This window comes from Apis laboriosa, unplaced genomic scaffold (assembly GCF_014066325.1).
Source record: "Apis laboriosa isolate Shangri-la unplaced genomic scaffold, ASM1406632v1 scaffold25_cov139, whole genome shotgun sequence".
In the NCBI taxonomy this organism is placed as follows: Eukaryota; Metazoa; Arthropoda; class Insecta; order Hymenoptera; family Apidae; genus Apis; species Apis laboriosa.
In genome coordinates this window covers 586,522-603,264 of record NW_025222552.1, presented here as the reverse complement: position 1 = coordinate 603,264, position 16,743 = coordinate 586,522, and positions in this window count along the sequence as shown.

Below are 16,743 nucleotides of genomic sequence, written 5' to 3'. Positions count from 1 at the left end.
ATTAATAAAAATATGTTCGATAAATAATTTTTTCTACAATCTTATTCTTTGTTTTTATTTTTCACTAAATTTATTAAAATTTTTTTTTAATGATAGATTAGATAGATAATTAGAATTTATAAATCTGATTATAAAATAAAATAAATTACGTTTGAAATATTTAAAATATATACTTACCTTGATATCTTCGTTATCAAGTGCATAAATGCATCTTTCGAAATGGCTTTGTTGACAACGACAATGAATGAAAGATCTCAAAAACAAAATACAGAAAATAAACAAATTTCGTGCAATGATATCATTACGAAAGCATCGATTTGTTAATAAATTAATTATAATTTAATAAAATATATTATAATTACAATTTGGATTCTTGGATCAAACTGAGAAAGAAAATTTTAAATAATTTATATTTTTGAAATAGAAAAAATAAAAATTAAAAATATAAAGAATAAGCATAAAAGAATTAAAACTATTTTAGATATATTTTGTCAAAGTATAGAATATTATTTTAACAGAAAAAAATTAATTTATTCCAAAATTGAAAATATATTTACAAATAAACGAAGAATAAAAAGTATAAAAGAACAAATAAACGATATAAAGAATAAATAAAAGGATAGAAAAATATTTTATTTAAAAAAAATATAAGATAAAATATAAGATAGAAGAGATATTTTTTTAGCTTTTGAACGAGCTAGAAATCGTAAAGAACTTCACGAACTTCAGAAACTGCGAGCAATCACGAAAATTGATAAATTCGATCGTATCGACAATGAGTAGAGACTGTCACCGAGAATGTTCGGAACGCTTCGACACCGAATGGAAATCCTGTAATGGCGTCATTGAAAAATTGCATCGGGTCATCGTGGTACGAGCGTTACCAATGTTGCGTGACAACGTGACATCGGCCGCTTAAGCGGCCGTGTTTTCCGTCTCTATGCAAATTAGCAGGTGAGCTAATATTGGAACTCGGAAATGGGACGTTCCGTGGACCGGAAATAAAATGAAATCTCGCATAATAGAATGATATTCGCGCGCGTCGGCTCAGTCATCCGCGTTAACGCGTGCCACGATTGACGATCGTGTTTTTGAAAGCTTTGTTTAAAATTTTTCACTTCCTTTTTTTAATATATTTTTTTTAAATAGATACACTACCGCTTAAGAATCTAGGATATTTTTTATTTTCGATAGAATTTGCATCATGTAATCATAAATATAAAATTGTATGCGAATTTTTTAATAAAATTATTTATATATTAGCGTTTTACATTTTGTCAAAATTTCGAATTAAATAAATTCGTCTATCTTATATATTCTTTAATCATTATTTCATTTTGAAATATCTATGTGAATGTTACAATTATTATAAAATTTTTGAGCGAAAATTATTTATTGTAGTAAAGGATAAAAATTAGAATAATGAAATATTAAATAATTTTGAAATTATATTTTTTAGTTTGATATTTTTTGGGATACGAATTTAGTTAATTTAGTTGATTTTTTGGCTTATCGCGTATGAGCGTAAATATTAGATATAATATTTTCTTTTAATTCGATATGTTTTCCGATAAAATAATAAATCGTTTCTAGAGAAACGAAAGAAATATTTCGAAAGTGGTTTTCATATTTTAAAACAACAAAAGATAGAAAATAGAATTATATGAAAGACTAATATTTTATAAAAAAATTTTAACGAAATGAAAAATACATTTTACAATTTATACAAAATTTATAAATTATTTGAACTATTATTCCAATTTTAAGGAGAATAATCATATCGTAGAAAAGATTTTATCATTTGTATAAAATATCATTTCATAGTGAGAAAAAAGTTATATCATAAGAAAGAAGATTTTAATTAATTAATTAAAAAAAAGAACAAATTTCACGAAATAAATAATAATGATCAAATTTTTATAGAAAGATTATAAAATGAATCTCGTCAAATTAATTAAAAAAATAATAAAACGATTTTCATACAAAGAGAAATTATATTATATCACGGAAAATTTTATTATCGATTAAAAAGAAAGAAAGCCTCTCGAAATAAATAAGAATGTCTCTGAGTGACGAATAATAACAGATAACACGAAATAAATGAGATATAGCATTTTCTTACCGAAGAAAATTTTTATTTCGTCATCAAACAATATTCTATTAAATCAAATTCAGTATCAAATTCTTTATCAAAGTCTCCGTGTCTCTTAAAAAATAGAAAGAGTCACAAGGATAAAAATCAAGCTCGCTGAGAGTGTTCATCAATAGTAAAGCAGCACTGTTTTCCATTGCTAATGTGTACCAGACAGAAAACGAGCCTTTCGTCAATCAGAAAGGGAAGAGAATCGAATATTTGAATCTTCAGTGATGGTAGATCGGTGGTAGAAATAAAGCGACGATGGGAGAATAGGATCGAAACGAGCCATTCGGAATATTTTTACAGAAAGACACTCTTTGTCCTCCAGTTTATTTTTCTCGCGAATATAGTAGTATCATCCTTGGACGACGTGTAGGAACCAAATGTTTTCTTTTACTTTTCCCCTTCGTTCTTTTTTATTATTATTTTTTTTTTTTATTTCTCTCGTTTTTTCCTCTTCTTTTCTTTTCTGTTTTGTTTCGTTATGAGTTTATTTTTTGAAACTTATAAAGAAATTTATATTTAACACTATCGATGTGTTAAAAATTAAAATGTTAGTTTTTATTTCAATAAACAAAGAAAAATTCCCGTATTGTTATGCACGAAGAAAAATATTAATAATAAAAAGAAACGCGCGCTTCGAAAATTTCAAAATTTTCGATTATCATTGATGCGATTAAAAAAAAAAAAAAAAAAAAAAGAAAAAAAAAGAAAAAGAACTCGCATAATAATATTCGCGCAAATATATTTGGGTTCTTAATTTTTTTGAAGGAAGGAATGATAGGAATGGGAGTATTCATCAGTTTCATAGACTAGATCTATATATAATCGTATCGTATGTATATATATATATCCAATAATATATATATAATATCATTATATCCTTCTTCATCATTTATATTTAGTAGTATAATTAATTACTCGCTTAGATATGAAACCTAATAGGAACATGATTGCACCGCACCCATTTTGCCGTACGATGTTGGTGCCAGATCGCAGATCTCCCTCGCCTCACTCTTAAATTCCTATTTTATTTTTTTTCTTTTTTTTTTTTTTTTATTTTCCCTTTTGTTCTCCCTTTTCAATTACTTTTTTTTTTTTTTTTTTTTTTTTTATAGGAATAGCGCACGTAAATATGTGCACATCACTGTATGCTCGCGTATATTTATATACGTATACAGGTACAGCCATCTTACATGGCATTACGTGTGTATGTAATGTGTTCATGTATATGTACGTATGTATATGGTACGTGTGTATGTGTGTGCATGTACTATTTTCTCTGTGTAAGTTTTGAATATGTACGTGTACATGTGTATGTGCTCGATACGTTTTTCTCGCGCTTTTACGTCGCATTTTCTCTCTCGCTCGCTCAACTCTTATTCCTTTTATTCTCTCTCTCTTTTTTTTCATCATTTTCTTTTCTCTATTATAAAATCTAGATGCGCGCGCGGACACGGGATCCTGCTCGCGCGCGCATAACACATATGGCACCATAAATATATATTTGTACACAAGGGCGAGCGTGAATGGACGAGATGACCGAGAAAGAACGTACACGATGCCTCTTAGATGTCTCTCTTACATGTATTTGTTTTGTTTTCTTCTCTATTGTTTTCGTCTGCATAAATATCTTCGTTAGCACGTCAAGTTACTCAATTGAAAAAATTCACGATAATTATATTCAACGACATAGAACAGAAAATATAACTGAAAATCGATATTATTGGAAAATAATGTAAGAATATAAAGATTCTCGTAGATTTGAAAAAAGAAAAAATCATTCCGGAGAGAAAAATTTGAATTCCATCCCATTCAAAAAAAAAAAAAAAAAAAAAAAAGAGAAAAATAATCCATCAAAATGATGGAAAAATATAACAAATGATGGAAAGATAACATTCGGTACGTCTTTCTCGCACCTCTATCAGCGAGTACGAGAAGCGCGCATCGTTCGTCGCGTGCTAGAGCGCCCTTCTATTTTTTCCTTTCTTCTGGTTTACCATTTTTCTTCCCCCTTTATTCACTTCTTCTTTTACGCGATTCTCCCTTCCGTTTCTTTGTTTTTCTTTTTCTCTTTTTTTTTCTTTTTTTTTTTTTTTCCTTTTCAGCGTGTTCGTTTGATCAGAGCCGTCGGTTTTTATATATTTCGTTTCGTATCTCGTCGGAGGATCTCCCCGCGCCTCCGCGAGTTTTACAAAAAAAGGGGCGAGGCGCGAGGCGCGAGGAGAGGAACGTAAATATGCGGGATCGTGCCCGACACGTATCTGCGACACGGCCACATCGATTGCTCGCGAAAATTATTCTCGCAATGTAAGGGAATGGATCGAGCACGGCGCCAACATCGTCGGGGTCCTTGAGCCGGCGATTACGGGGTTGACCGCGCGGCCACGTTTGGTGCACGGCCACTTCCGGCAACCATCCGGAGGGCCACGGGGCCCCGTTAGTGAGTACATATAAGATATACACATGGCAATCTCTCACAAGAATTAGTCGCTATCGTTATCAATTAGTATCCGTTATTAATTAATAGTCAATGAAATCGTAGCTCAAAACAAATTCACAATTCAATCGGCAATAAATGTTAACCGCAATAGTCACAATAATAATAATAATAATAATAATAATAATAATGATGATGATGATGATGATGATGATGATGATGATGATGATGATGATGATGATGATGATGATAATAATGATAATAATAATAATAATAATAATGATAATAATAATAATAATGATAATAATAATAATGATGATAATAATAATAATAATAATAATAATAATAATAATAATAATAATAATAATCATTGCAATAAAAATAACCAATAGGATTACCAATAAGTAGTCACGTTCAACATATTTCATACAAACTCAACGAGATTATAGAAAATTGAAAAATTTCCTCGTCGCCCGCCTGTTTTTTTTTTTTCTCTCTCGTCGAATTATTTATCGACAATTGTTTTCTGTTTCCCCGCCAGATGGAAATGGCAATTTCACGATTAACCACATGCCTCGATTTTTGTCGATCTCGATGTCGTTCCCTTTCCACGATCGATCCTCTCGAATCGACACTGTAAGACCCTGTAAAAACGTGCAACTGATCGTATGAATTGTCCATCTTTCTTTTATCGTTTATCCCTTTTCTATAAATAAAGGCTTATGGAGCCCCAACGAGTTTTGACGATGATTATAACAGGCCGTGTTTGGACGATAGATCGACGGAAATGGAAACGACGCACAGAGCGTCTTTGAAATTGCGCGCGTAAACTCGCGAGCAGATGTCGCCAGGATCGACGAGAGAAAATGGCGGGCGGCGACGGGCGCAGAAGATTTCTCGCAACGCAATAATAGTTTCGCATACTCAATTGCATCTCTTTAGTCACTCCTTAAATTATAATCCGCGCACGCTTATCACTCATTCATCATTGTTGATTTTAGGAACAGCTAGTAGCGAGGTTCGGTTACTCTATCACGCAATCTCCCGTACTCGAAACTCAAAACGCCAAAACCGGCCCAGTTTTGCGTACACGCGCACGTACGTTGCCGCGTTTTGAGAATTCACGCGCGGTATATGCGGTATACATTTTTGTATACCGATATATTATGTATATCGATTCGAGATCATTCTCGATATTCGATCCATTTCAATTCTCGATATTTATACGTATGTGTGTGTGTGTTTGTGTTTGTATGTGTGTATGTGTGTATATGTATATATGTGTAATGTGTATATTCCTGCGTACATATGTTTATATACGTGTATTATGTCTACCATTACAAGTATGAGTGTATGCGTGTGTATGTGTGTGGACAAATGTGTTCGATGTATACAACATTTCGAAACAAATTGCTTGCGCGTTCGTCGATTTTTTTTTTTTTCTCGTGCATTCTTCTTCTCGTGTGTATTTAGCCGCGTGACCGCGAGTCGATTAGAAAAATTAAATATCCCGTGTATACATATATACGCGTGTCTATATATATGTGTATGTATACAATTAAAAGGAACACGATGTTGATTTCTTTTTTTTTTTTTTTTGTGCGCCAAAAGTGCATACACCTTTTCTCTTCTTTTCTTCCTTCCTTTTCTCTCTCTCGTTGGAACGCACGCGCTCAGAAGACGCGTCTCGTATGCTAATATTATTAGTGATATAATCGTGTGTATGTATAATCGTTTGGGTTACGTTCTTCGCATTATACAGGCATGATGAGAGCGTTCGAGATCGACGAAACGTGATGAAATTAAAATCATCACGTGATTTCAAAAAAGGGGGGCTATTCTAGAGCTTCGATTAACATCTACGCGGTTTTTTTTCTCTTTTTTTTTTTAATTAGCCCGTGATCACCGGATAGTCAACAATTGTCTTATTTTGCGAGGTATCGGTTACAAAGGTGTATATATATTTCTTTCTTTCTTTTTTTCTTTTTTTTTTTTTCTTTCGATGCTCCGAGCAACTTTCGATTTTCATTAAAAAGAGTGATCGCCGTGGAGCAATCGCGATTAATCAGAAATTTCGAATCTCGTGAATACGTGTGTATATGCAATACATATGTATATCGTGTGTTTCTGTCAATTCTTTCTCTCAATAATTTTACATTCGATGTGTTCAATGTGTTGTATCAACGTGTGTATGTATGCGTGTCATGTGTGCGTGTCACCACGTGTGTCCATTCGTTTCAGCTTTAGCTCAACGCTATAACGTTTTACATAGATAATAATAAATACATGACCACATATATGTAAATATAATATCGTAATCTATAATAATAATAATAATAATAATAATAATAATAATAATCATAATAATAATAATCATAATAATAATAATAATCAAATATAATATTAATAATTGTCGTTATCAACGTTACATTAGAAAAAAGCATCTTTTACAGACAGGAACCTCGAGTTGCTTAATTACTTTACGAATAGTTATTACTTCGCGTCTCGTACGACATCTAACGGCCTCTAACGACGTTTGCGCTTACCTTTTACACTGCTTTCTAACCAACCCAACTCCCCTCAACCTTTCTCTCTTCTTTCTGATTTATACTTTTCACGCACCGTAGCACCTCCCCCAATTTTACATTACACATTCTGTTTGTTACTCGTTCATTTTATCCCTTCATTTTTATCATCTCCTCGTTTTCGAGGTTTAAGTTTCTCTTTTAACCCGCCACTCTTAACGTTCTATTCCCTTCTCTCTTGCGCATACGGTGAATATAAACATAAACCTCACTCTCTTTTTTTCTCTTACATACGTATTTTCTCATCGTTTTCGCGTTGCTTCTCGTGTTCCGTGTATATATATATGTGTATATATATATATGTGTGTTCAATTTCGGTGCGAAGCTTGTCTAAAAAAGGGGGAAAAAAAAAAGAAAAGAAAGAGAAAAAAACGCGAGAAACACGACGTACGTACGCGTGTATACACGTCACCGTTCCGGACAATACCCGCGAGGATTCTAGTACGTTACAACATCATATATAATTATATATATATATATATATACATACATATATATATATATATTTATATATTTGTCTACATAAATATATATATACTTTTTATTCATTCATTTTATTCATTTTTCTTATTTATATTTATATATATATATATACCTTTTTATATATATATACCTATGCATGAGTGTGTCTTATGTGTCGTCTACCGATGCATATCTTCCCATTCCCCTTAAAATCTACAGTTTAGTTGTAATTAACCGTTAACTTACGAGCTAGTAGTGGATTTTTTGTCGTTCCCGAGCAGACCTTTACAAAAACCCCGTGTCCGTCGATCGAGAGCGTGACATATTTCGTTCGTTCTTTCTTTTATCTTTTTTTTTTTTTTTTTCTTTTATCGTGTCCAATGCTGTTTACCGTTTGTTCTCTCGTTTCTCATTTTAAAAATTTCCTCTTTACCTTCGAGATCGTTTTCTGCAGAAAGCTGTTTCCTTCGGCAGAAAGCGTCATTCAATTCAAGAGAGAAATCAAAAAATTCTCATTCCCCGATTTCTCGATCTCGTCGACCAGCACTGAGCCGTCGATCGCGCGCGGTGTCCGGTACGGATGAACGCTCGACCGCTTTGACTAGCGTCTTAATCAATTACAGCTATCGACAGCTATAACTATTTACCTTTATTACTATCATTATTATTACTATGTTTATTATTATCATTAATATTATTATTAGGTTTTTTTTTCTTGTTTAGCGTTATTAAATATAATTTATTAAATATAGGAACCATGTTGCTGGGTCTTTGCTTGTTCGTGAACGCGAACCGTGTCGCGGCGGGCACCGGGGCAACTTGCCCTCTCGCGTTTCCCTTTCGTTTCGTTCTTCTTCCTCCCCGTTTCGATTCGTCTCGATTTCGCTTCGTCGTCTCCTCGTCGTTTCTCCTCGAAAATTGCTGCTGTTTTCGCCGTTTTACGTTTTCGTTTTCACTTCGCGAGAATGTTCACGGCCAGAGAAATAAATGAACGGAATTTTAAAATTCGCGACGACGTTGTTAAAAAAGAAAAAGAAAAGAAAGAAAAGAAAAGAAAAGAAAAAAGGAAAAAACCCCTCCCAGCCGCGGGGTTACCTGTGGATGTTTCTCGAAACTATAGAATGGATATTACTATAGGCTCGTGTATGCGTGTATGTCGAGTGAGTGCGTGTGAGTGTGCACGTGTGCGCGTGGGTTCGAAGATCGATCTTCCAGCCATCGATTTCTCAAAGGTCGTCGATCGTCCTTTCGACACGCGAACCTCTGGCCTCTACGATGTATCCGATTCTTTCCATCCCTCGTTTCTCTCCCCTCAAGCGAAAAAAAAAAAAAAAGACGAAAGGAAGGAAAAAAAAAAGAGGAACGCGGTGACGTGACTTTGTTTCTCGCGATTCCCCCTTCCGTTCGTGTTTCCAAAGCAAAAAGCGATCTCTCTGTGATCATTGTCGTGGACAACGCTTCAACTCCTTGACACACACTTTTTTCGCAATACCACCCATACACACGCACGTAAAAAGAGAAAGAGAGAGATAGAGAGATAGAGAGTGAAGATTCTTTCTTTTTTTCTTTTTTTTTCCCTTTTTTTTTTTTTTTTTTTTTTTTTTTCACTTTTCTTCTTAGAGATGAATATACGTACGTACGTATTCAATGTAACAAGCGCGGCGCCATTAGTTCCGCGAACGCCGCGCCATCTACCCTACTACGCCGCGCCTTAATGTCTGTTCGCTTGTTTAGTAACTTTTTTGTTTTTTTTTTCTTTTTTTTCTTTTTTGCTTTTTCTTTGCTTCATTAAATCTTTATTATTACTTTACATAGGAACGTTTAAATCAGCCCACCTCGATGCGTTATCCCTGCGTCCTCGCGAGACGCTCCATTCTTATTCCTCCCCTCTCGCCTTGTATATTCACCTTCCAACCTTTCGCGCTTCGTACACGCCGCCATCCTTTCCTTCCCTCCCCCCCCCTCCCCCTCCTCATCCCGAATTGCGAAGCGAGTGACACAGTGTCGGTCTTCCTTAATTCCACGATGATCCATTAAGAAAAATCTTGAATCCATCCTGAATCAAACGTGCAAACGTCTCTACGGTCTGTTTATCGAACAGCATAAGCCGATAATCGTTCGTTCGTGTTTTATTTTATTTTATCTATTATCCACTCGTCCTCTCTACGCGTGACACCCCCATCTCCGAACCTCTTCGTTCTGTCTATCGAAGGAACTTTGGTGAGCGCGCTGCTTTGGTGGCACGCTTTTGTGTACATATACATATTGTAACAAAAATATTAGTTAAATTGGTGATTGCGCGCGCGACAGTGGCGGTGCGCGGGCGAGAAAATGAAAACTCGAGTAAAGAGAGAGGTCCATGTACGCGGCGTCCTCGTTGATTGGTCGTCCACCGTCCACGCGCGAGTAACCTGGAGCCGGGGATTCCCCGGTGCCCGGAGCGGAAGAAAAAGCCCCCTCCCCTCCCTCCCCCCTCCACCGACAGTTCCTGCCTAAGGTTGGAACCTCCCCTCCCCTTTATCTAGCCAGTTTAGGAACGTTGTTTTCATTTCGTTATCGGGTACAACTCTCTCCCCCTTTTCGAAGAAGAGCAACCAAGAAGAGCACACTCCCTCGATCCTTTTTCACCTTTCCTTCAATTCCTTCCCTCAATTCCGCATCCTCTTCCCTCAGAACCTCCCTTCGTCCCAACATCCCCACCCTTATCCAAGGCCAATCGCAATCTCCTCTTGTTCCCTTTCGTTTCCACGAAACTGTCTGCCGTTTAACGTGCACCGGCCAAAGCGGCAACCTCCTGGACCAGTTTCTGCCTCTTCACGTCGGGAGCGTTGTTGTTGTCCTGGCTCGCCGCCCTCTCGTTGGCCTGGGGTTGGCCAGTCGTGCTCTCGGCCGCAGCCCGGGCTGCCAACAGGGTGATCTGATTCACCACGTCCTCCATCTCGTCCGTGAGCGGGTGCACCTCCTCCCCCCCGCCAGATTCCGCGCCGATATTGCCGAACTGTTGTTGATGCTGTTGTTGTTGACACGATGCCTGGTTGTTGGCCTCGAGGCGGGCACGGTGCTGCAGAGTTTCAGCGTGGCGCCGCCACTCGGTGATGGTCGTGTACGTGCGGCCCGCGTTGTTCCCATCGCAAAGGGAACAGGCGTAACGAGATTGGACGAGGCGGAGCGCACCGCGACGCTGCTGATTGCCGAGATAGCAGGAGCGTTGGTGCGCGAGCAGCGTCGATTCTTGGGGATAAGCTCGGCCGCAACGGCGGCAGACCAGGCACAATTCCGTCTCCACCTCGCGACAGTGCTGGGGCGGCCCGTTTTCATCGGAGCCGCACGGGGGCGTCGGCAATCGCACCGTCTCCAGACCCGGATGGTTCGGGTCTTGCTGCAGGAATGCCTGCATCAGAGAACGCGGCACCTGGACCTGCGTGCCCCCTTCCACGTGCAACGACATTAGCCCACTCCCGTGTATGCTGCCGCTCAAACCTGGAGCCGCTACTGGAAACAAACGACAGATGCGTGTTGTTAGAGGATTGTTTCTCTTATTTTTTTTATTTTTATTTTTTTTAAAAGTTAAAAGTTATTTTAAAAATGTTGGATAATTTAATGAAGATGGATATGATACATCAAGATTATTTATATTAAATATAATTTCTTAATAATTTTAAATTATTTCTTCTAATGTTTTTAAGATAGCATTATCAATAAAAAAATTATAGAATACGAATAACTATTCATCATTTACAGGAAATCAGAGCGGGCATTTATGATGGAAAACCAATCATCAGATCAATCAAGAAAATATATTCTACGTTAATGATATAAAAAATGTTCCAAAGATTCCAAATATTTTTCTCTCGAGGAAAAAATTCAAACTATCGTTGCAACATCTGCAACGCTACAATGCCTATTCCTGCATCGATGCACACATATCTCGACTATAGATAGACCACATCCGCGGCGGTTATAATTGATTTGTGCCAACTTAGTTGTCATAATAACGTCAACGATGTAACCAGCGAAGAATTTATGTGGAACCTGTTTTTGCTTGTACGAGACAGGTAAATTGGTAGTTATTAGCCTGGCCGCGGGGCGACGAACATTGACGGGATAATTCTTGCTGCCGCCTCCAGAAAGGAGCTCAATGTCACTTCCCCTACATCGACTCGCCCGACCAGGCAAACATCTTCCATCCCCGTGATAATTCTAATTCTCTCAATTATCAGTGTTGTTCGATCAGAAATCGGACTGCTCTCGAAACAGCGCGAGGAAAGGGAAAGAGAAAAACACGCGAGGCGCGAGAACACGCATAACACTTTCGTCGTAAAAATTTTTTTCACGAAACGTCTCACGAGATTCGAATCCTTCGAGAGAAAGAGAAAGAGACAGAGAGAGAGAAAGAGAGAGAAAGAGATCCTTCCCTTCGAGCTTCGAGGGAGATGCGTTTGTTCGGCGTCGATTAGGCCGGTTGACAGGTTTACGCAGTGACGCGCAGTGGGTATATCGCGTATCGTGTATCAGACGAGGAGTCGTTACGAGGCAGGAAGTGTTAATGATACCCCTGCTCATTCGCTGGACGCTCGCCTGTAATTATCAGGCTTGGTGGGGCAGCCTGGACGAAAGAGAGAGCGAGAGAGAGAGAGAGAGAGAGAGAGAGAGAGAGAGAGAGAGAGAGAGAGAGAGAGTGTAGGAATGTACACCAGGCAGGATATCATCTCTTCGTCCCCCCCTTCCTCCGTTTGTTCCGCGTCAACGTGGAATTGATAGTTATTAGAGTCGAAGACCAGGAAAGGTTCACACTTCGAACGTTAATGAGAACCTCTGGCCGCGCCTCTCGTGGATTTAACCCTGTTTGGCTAATGCTTTCACGCTGTCTTTTTTTTTTTCTTTTCTTTTCTCTTCTTCTCTCTTCCCTCCTCGTTTCTCCCTTCTCCCTCTCGCTCCTCCTCCGTCCCCCCTTCCCCCCCCCCTCTCTACGAGCCCGTTGGTAATTCGCGGCGTGGATTATGGCTCGCGTCGATCGCGAATAATCCGCGTTTTTATGGAGCTCGCGTCGAAGGGACAGTCCTTTCTTGGAAGGAGTTGACCGGGCAGTAAAGTAGGGAGAAAAGTGTTACGGATAAATGGCGGGATTAGCGGAGTAAGATCGGCCACGGTATAGTTCTGTTTACCCCGTATGGGTTTTTAGAGGGGAATTTTCGTTGGAATGTGGCGAATTCGTTTCATTTGGAGCTGGAATTTATTTTAACGTGTATGGGTTTATTTTAACGGGTTGTGGATAGGTTTGTTCGGATCGCGTCGATAGATGTCGTTGATGGGGTGCCTCGAGTATTTTACGCGCATCGTTATGTGAAAGAAATTATGACAAGTAGTAACGCGAATAGTTGATAGTTTTTATAAGTATTTTTATACGAAATTATAGAATATTGTTTTTTATCTGATAAAACGATAAAAATTTATTATTTAACGATTATTAATAACGGTTTCTAATTTATTGATACAATGATATAAAAATATTTAATGTAAAAATTGGTTGAATATTTATTTAAATGAAATCTTTGATTATTAATTAAGTAATTAAATATTATATATGTATTAATAACGTGTAAGTCTTTCATTTTGAAACTGCTCTTTATTTTATTCAACTACTATTCTTTAAATTAATGCTCTCTTTCTATATAAATATAATAATAAATCTCTTTCTTTTTTCCCAGATATTTTTTATATATATTTAATTATTTATATTATAAAAAAATTATATTGTAACAATTAAAAGCAATAAATAAAGAAAATTATTTTTATTACTATCTCTGAAACTATATAAGCATAATCTTTTCTTTTTTAAATTTTTAAAATCAATAGAGAAAAATCAAAAATAGATATTCTCCCATCCAGATTCTATGTTCTCGAGATTTAAGAAGAAACAAATGTTAAAAAACAATTCAAATAAGAACCCATTCTCCACAAGAATGTGTTTTATTCGATAAATCAGAATTATTTTCGCGTTATGATCGAATCATCTTTATCGAACACCATGTTCATTGAAAATTATCATTAAATTAGACAAAAGAATCTATCGATCTACGAATCATTTTTCATTTTACTCGCGGTATTCAGCAACATTAAAATATTGGGATACAATCGCGAAACGAAGAAGGGGCACATAAATAATCGGTTAATCGTATCACGACCGGAACCGTCCAGATGTCGACGATCTCTGTGAATTAAGCGTAACAATTTCGTGGAACGCGTATAGCATCGCATACACTCGGAACTTCAATCGGCTGACACGACTTAAAACGCTTCCTCTCGAAACGATCTTCGCCGAAACGATCTCCTCGTCGATGATAACGAAAGTCGAACTGGTGTCCACGAACTCGAAGCAAAGATATATACATGGTCAATGATCCGTTCGAAAAGTAACGATGTTGCTTGTTTATAGCTTGAATTGACGAGAAACATTTAATGAGATCATAAGTTTCATATTAGATGTATACTTTTATGATCAAAAATGTGTTCATTTGTATTATAAAAAATATTATTTAGTATTTTCCATTTCAAAAATTATCAACTTCTTTTTTTTTTAATGAAAAGTTGAGAGAAAATTAATAATAACAATCGCTAAAATTTAAAGATATTTTTCGGTAAATAATAATGTCTTCTTGATTGTAAAATAAGATGCCACGTAAATTTTAATTAGAAAAATAAAATATAACTTTTTTATCGGACAATTTAAAGTTTTTAATTAACATCTAAGTGACAAAGAAAGTTTGAATGTACTTCCACATATTATATTACGAATGATCTATCTCAATCCCAATTTCAATTGTCATACTAAAATCTTATCTACAAACATTTTAATACAAAATTAAACTATCGATAACTTGAAAAACAAAATTCCAAAAATGTTCCATTTATATTTCACATACGATTATTTTCATATACAATCAATTCTCATATCTTTATCGTCCAAAATTTTTCTCCAATAACAATATACTTGTACAAAATTTCTTCTTATTATAGCATAAAATATGAAACTTTCTCTCCATCCTTAACCAACGTGACGACCAGAAGACAATGATCTCGTCACGCCTTTTTTCTTTTCTTTTCTGGCCACCACCAAGGCCACACGTTGGACCTCGTCACAACCCCGAATGAGCTAATGTAATAAGGAAGAGAGCGCGGTGGAGTGACGCGCAGTTTAGATCGCCCGATCCGTGTGACACCCTTGAAACAATCGGCCCGACCCGAAGAGAGGAACGGAGGGTTATTACTCTTAATGAGCACTGGTTATTTCTTTGAGTGGCTCTGATTTGCCCCCCTCCTTCCCTCCCGCGATCCTCCTACTCGTCCACGCATCCATAAAGTAAATATGGTACACGCGCTCACGATGGGCTTGTGTTCGTTTCACGCGCGTGAAAACGCATATACACGCGCGTCCACGCACTTTTACACGCGCATCGCTCTCGCCCCGTCTCCTTAGAGGGCAGAGAAGCTCATTTGCGTATGGATTGAGATAGTAGTGCTTCTCGTACCACCTCGATGTGTGTTTTTGTTTAAATGTGTGACTACGTACGAGATTCTGATTGCCGGCCGCTCCCAGCCCGACAGCGGCTCTCAATCTTGCCTCGACACGTGGAAGGAACGAGGGAATAGTTTGATTGATAGGAAAGGAGGGGAGGGGGATAATCGTATTATTTTTCTTTTTTTTTAACAGTAAGGAAAATTTGTCTTCGATCTTTCTAGATTTAATATGCGTAAGATAGGTTTTGTAAAATTTATTTATTTTTGTTGCAAAGATGTGTTGATTTTTTAATTATTATTTTTATTATATTGCGAATTTGTGATTTGTTTTTTCCTAGTTTTTTAGAATTTTGAAATGGATAAACTCACAAAAAGTAAATGAGGAAATTAGGAATTCTCGTAGAACTCGAATTAAAAATTTCTTTTAATCTATTTCAGTTTTGATCCAAAGTTTTTCATTCTAAATTATCTTTAAATTATTTGCACGTTAAAAATTTTTTATAAATAAAATTCAGATTTTGACAATGTAAAATGGTAAGAATAAAATATTTTTATTATTATGTTTTTTAATAAATAATAGAAGCAAATGATAAAATTAATAGAAATAGATGATTCTCATTCCTTTTTAATTGTACGTCAATGTCTTTCTTAAAATATTAAAATTTTCTAAATTAGAAAAATCTTTTTTTTAGAATTTAATTTATTAATTAAAATCATATTAATATTCTATATATATACACTAAAAAATAGCTAAATACACGTAAAATTTGCTTAATTAATTATCTTCCAATTTTAGTTTCTATATAAACGCAACGTATCAAGTTTAATCATAAATTTTTATATTTTATTAAAAAGATAACTTAAAAGTGATTTTAGAATAATAAAAAATCGATTTGTGAACAAATAAATAAATGCAATAACAATTATTCATAATGAAAAATTTAAATCAATTGTGCGCATTAATAAAAATTTGCAAACCGATATTACGATATGTATTTGGAAAACGATTATCTTTGTTATGCAATTAATGAAATCGAAACAATTAAAGTTTTATTGATCGGTTGAGGGCCACTGAACCTAAGATAGCCGCGACACATGCTGGAAATTTGTTCGGCGGGAATTTACGAGCGAGTTTCCGTGTCAGACGCAATACCGTGGGTTCCGCTGGTAAGTAGGTATATGTCTGTATATCCTGACAGCTATAAACCGGCATTCGAAGAGCGTCGAACAGAATAATCGGGAATGTCGTTAGTTAGCGCCTCCAGGAATTTTAATGGATGTCTTGCACCAACGTAACGACAACGCGCAAACTTTGTCAAATTAAATCTGGTTTGCTAAGCCGAACATATACGAACCTATCATCTTCAGTCGAACGATTTAACCATATACGGATTTTAAACGATATTTTATTTCATAGATATATAGATGAATTCTTTTAGTTTCTCGAAATTTTTCTTTTTTAACTTCGCATAATTATTATAATATATAAGTGTTATAATAGCTCGAAGAGAAATAATTTTTTTTATAAAGGTGTGATTAATTTTTTTTTTGCTTTAAAATGAATTAATTTGATTATTATACGGAATATTTTAGTAATATAA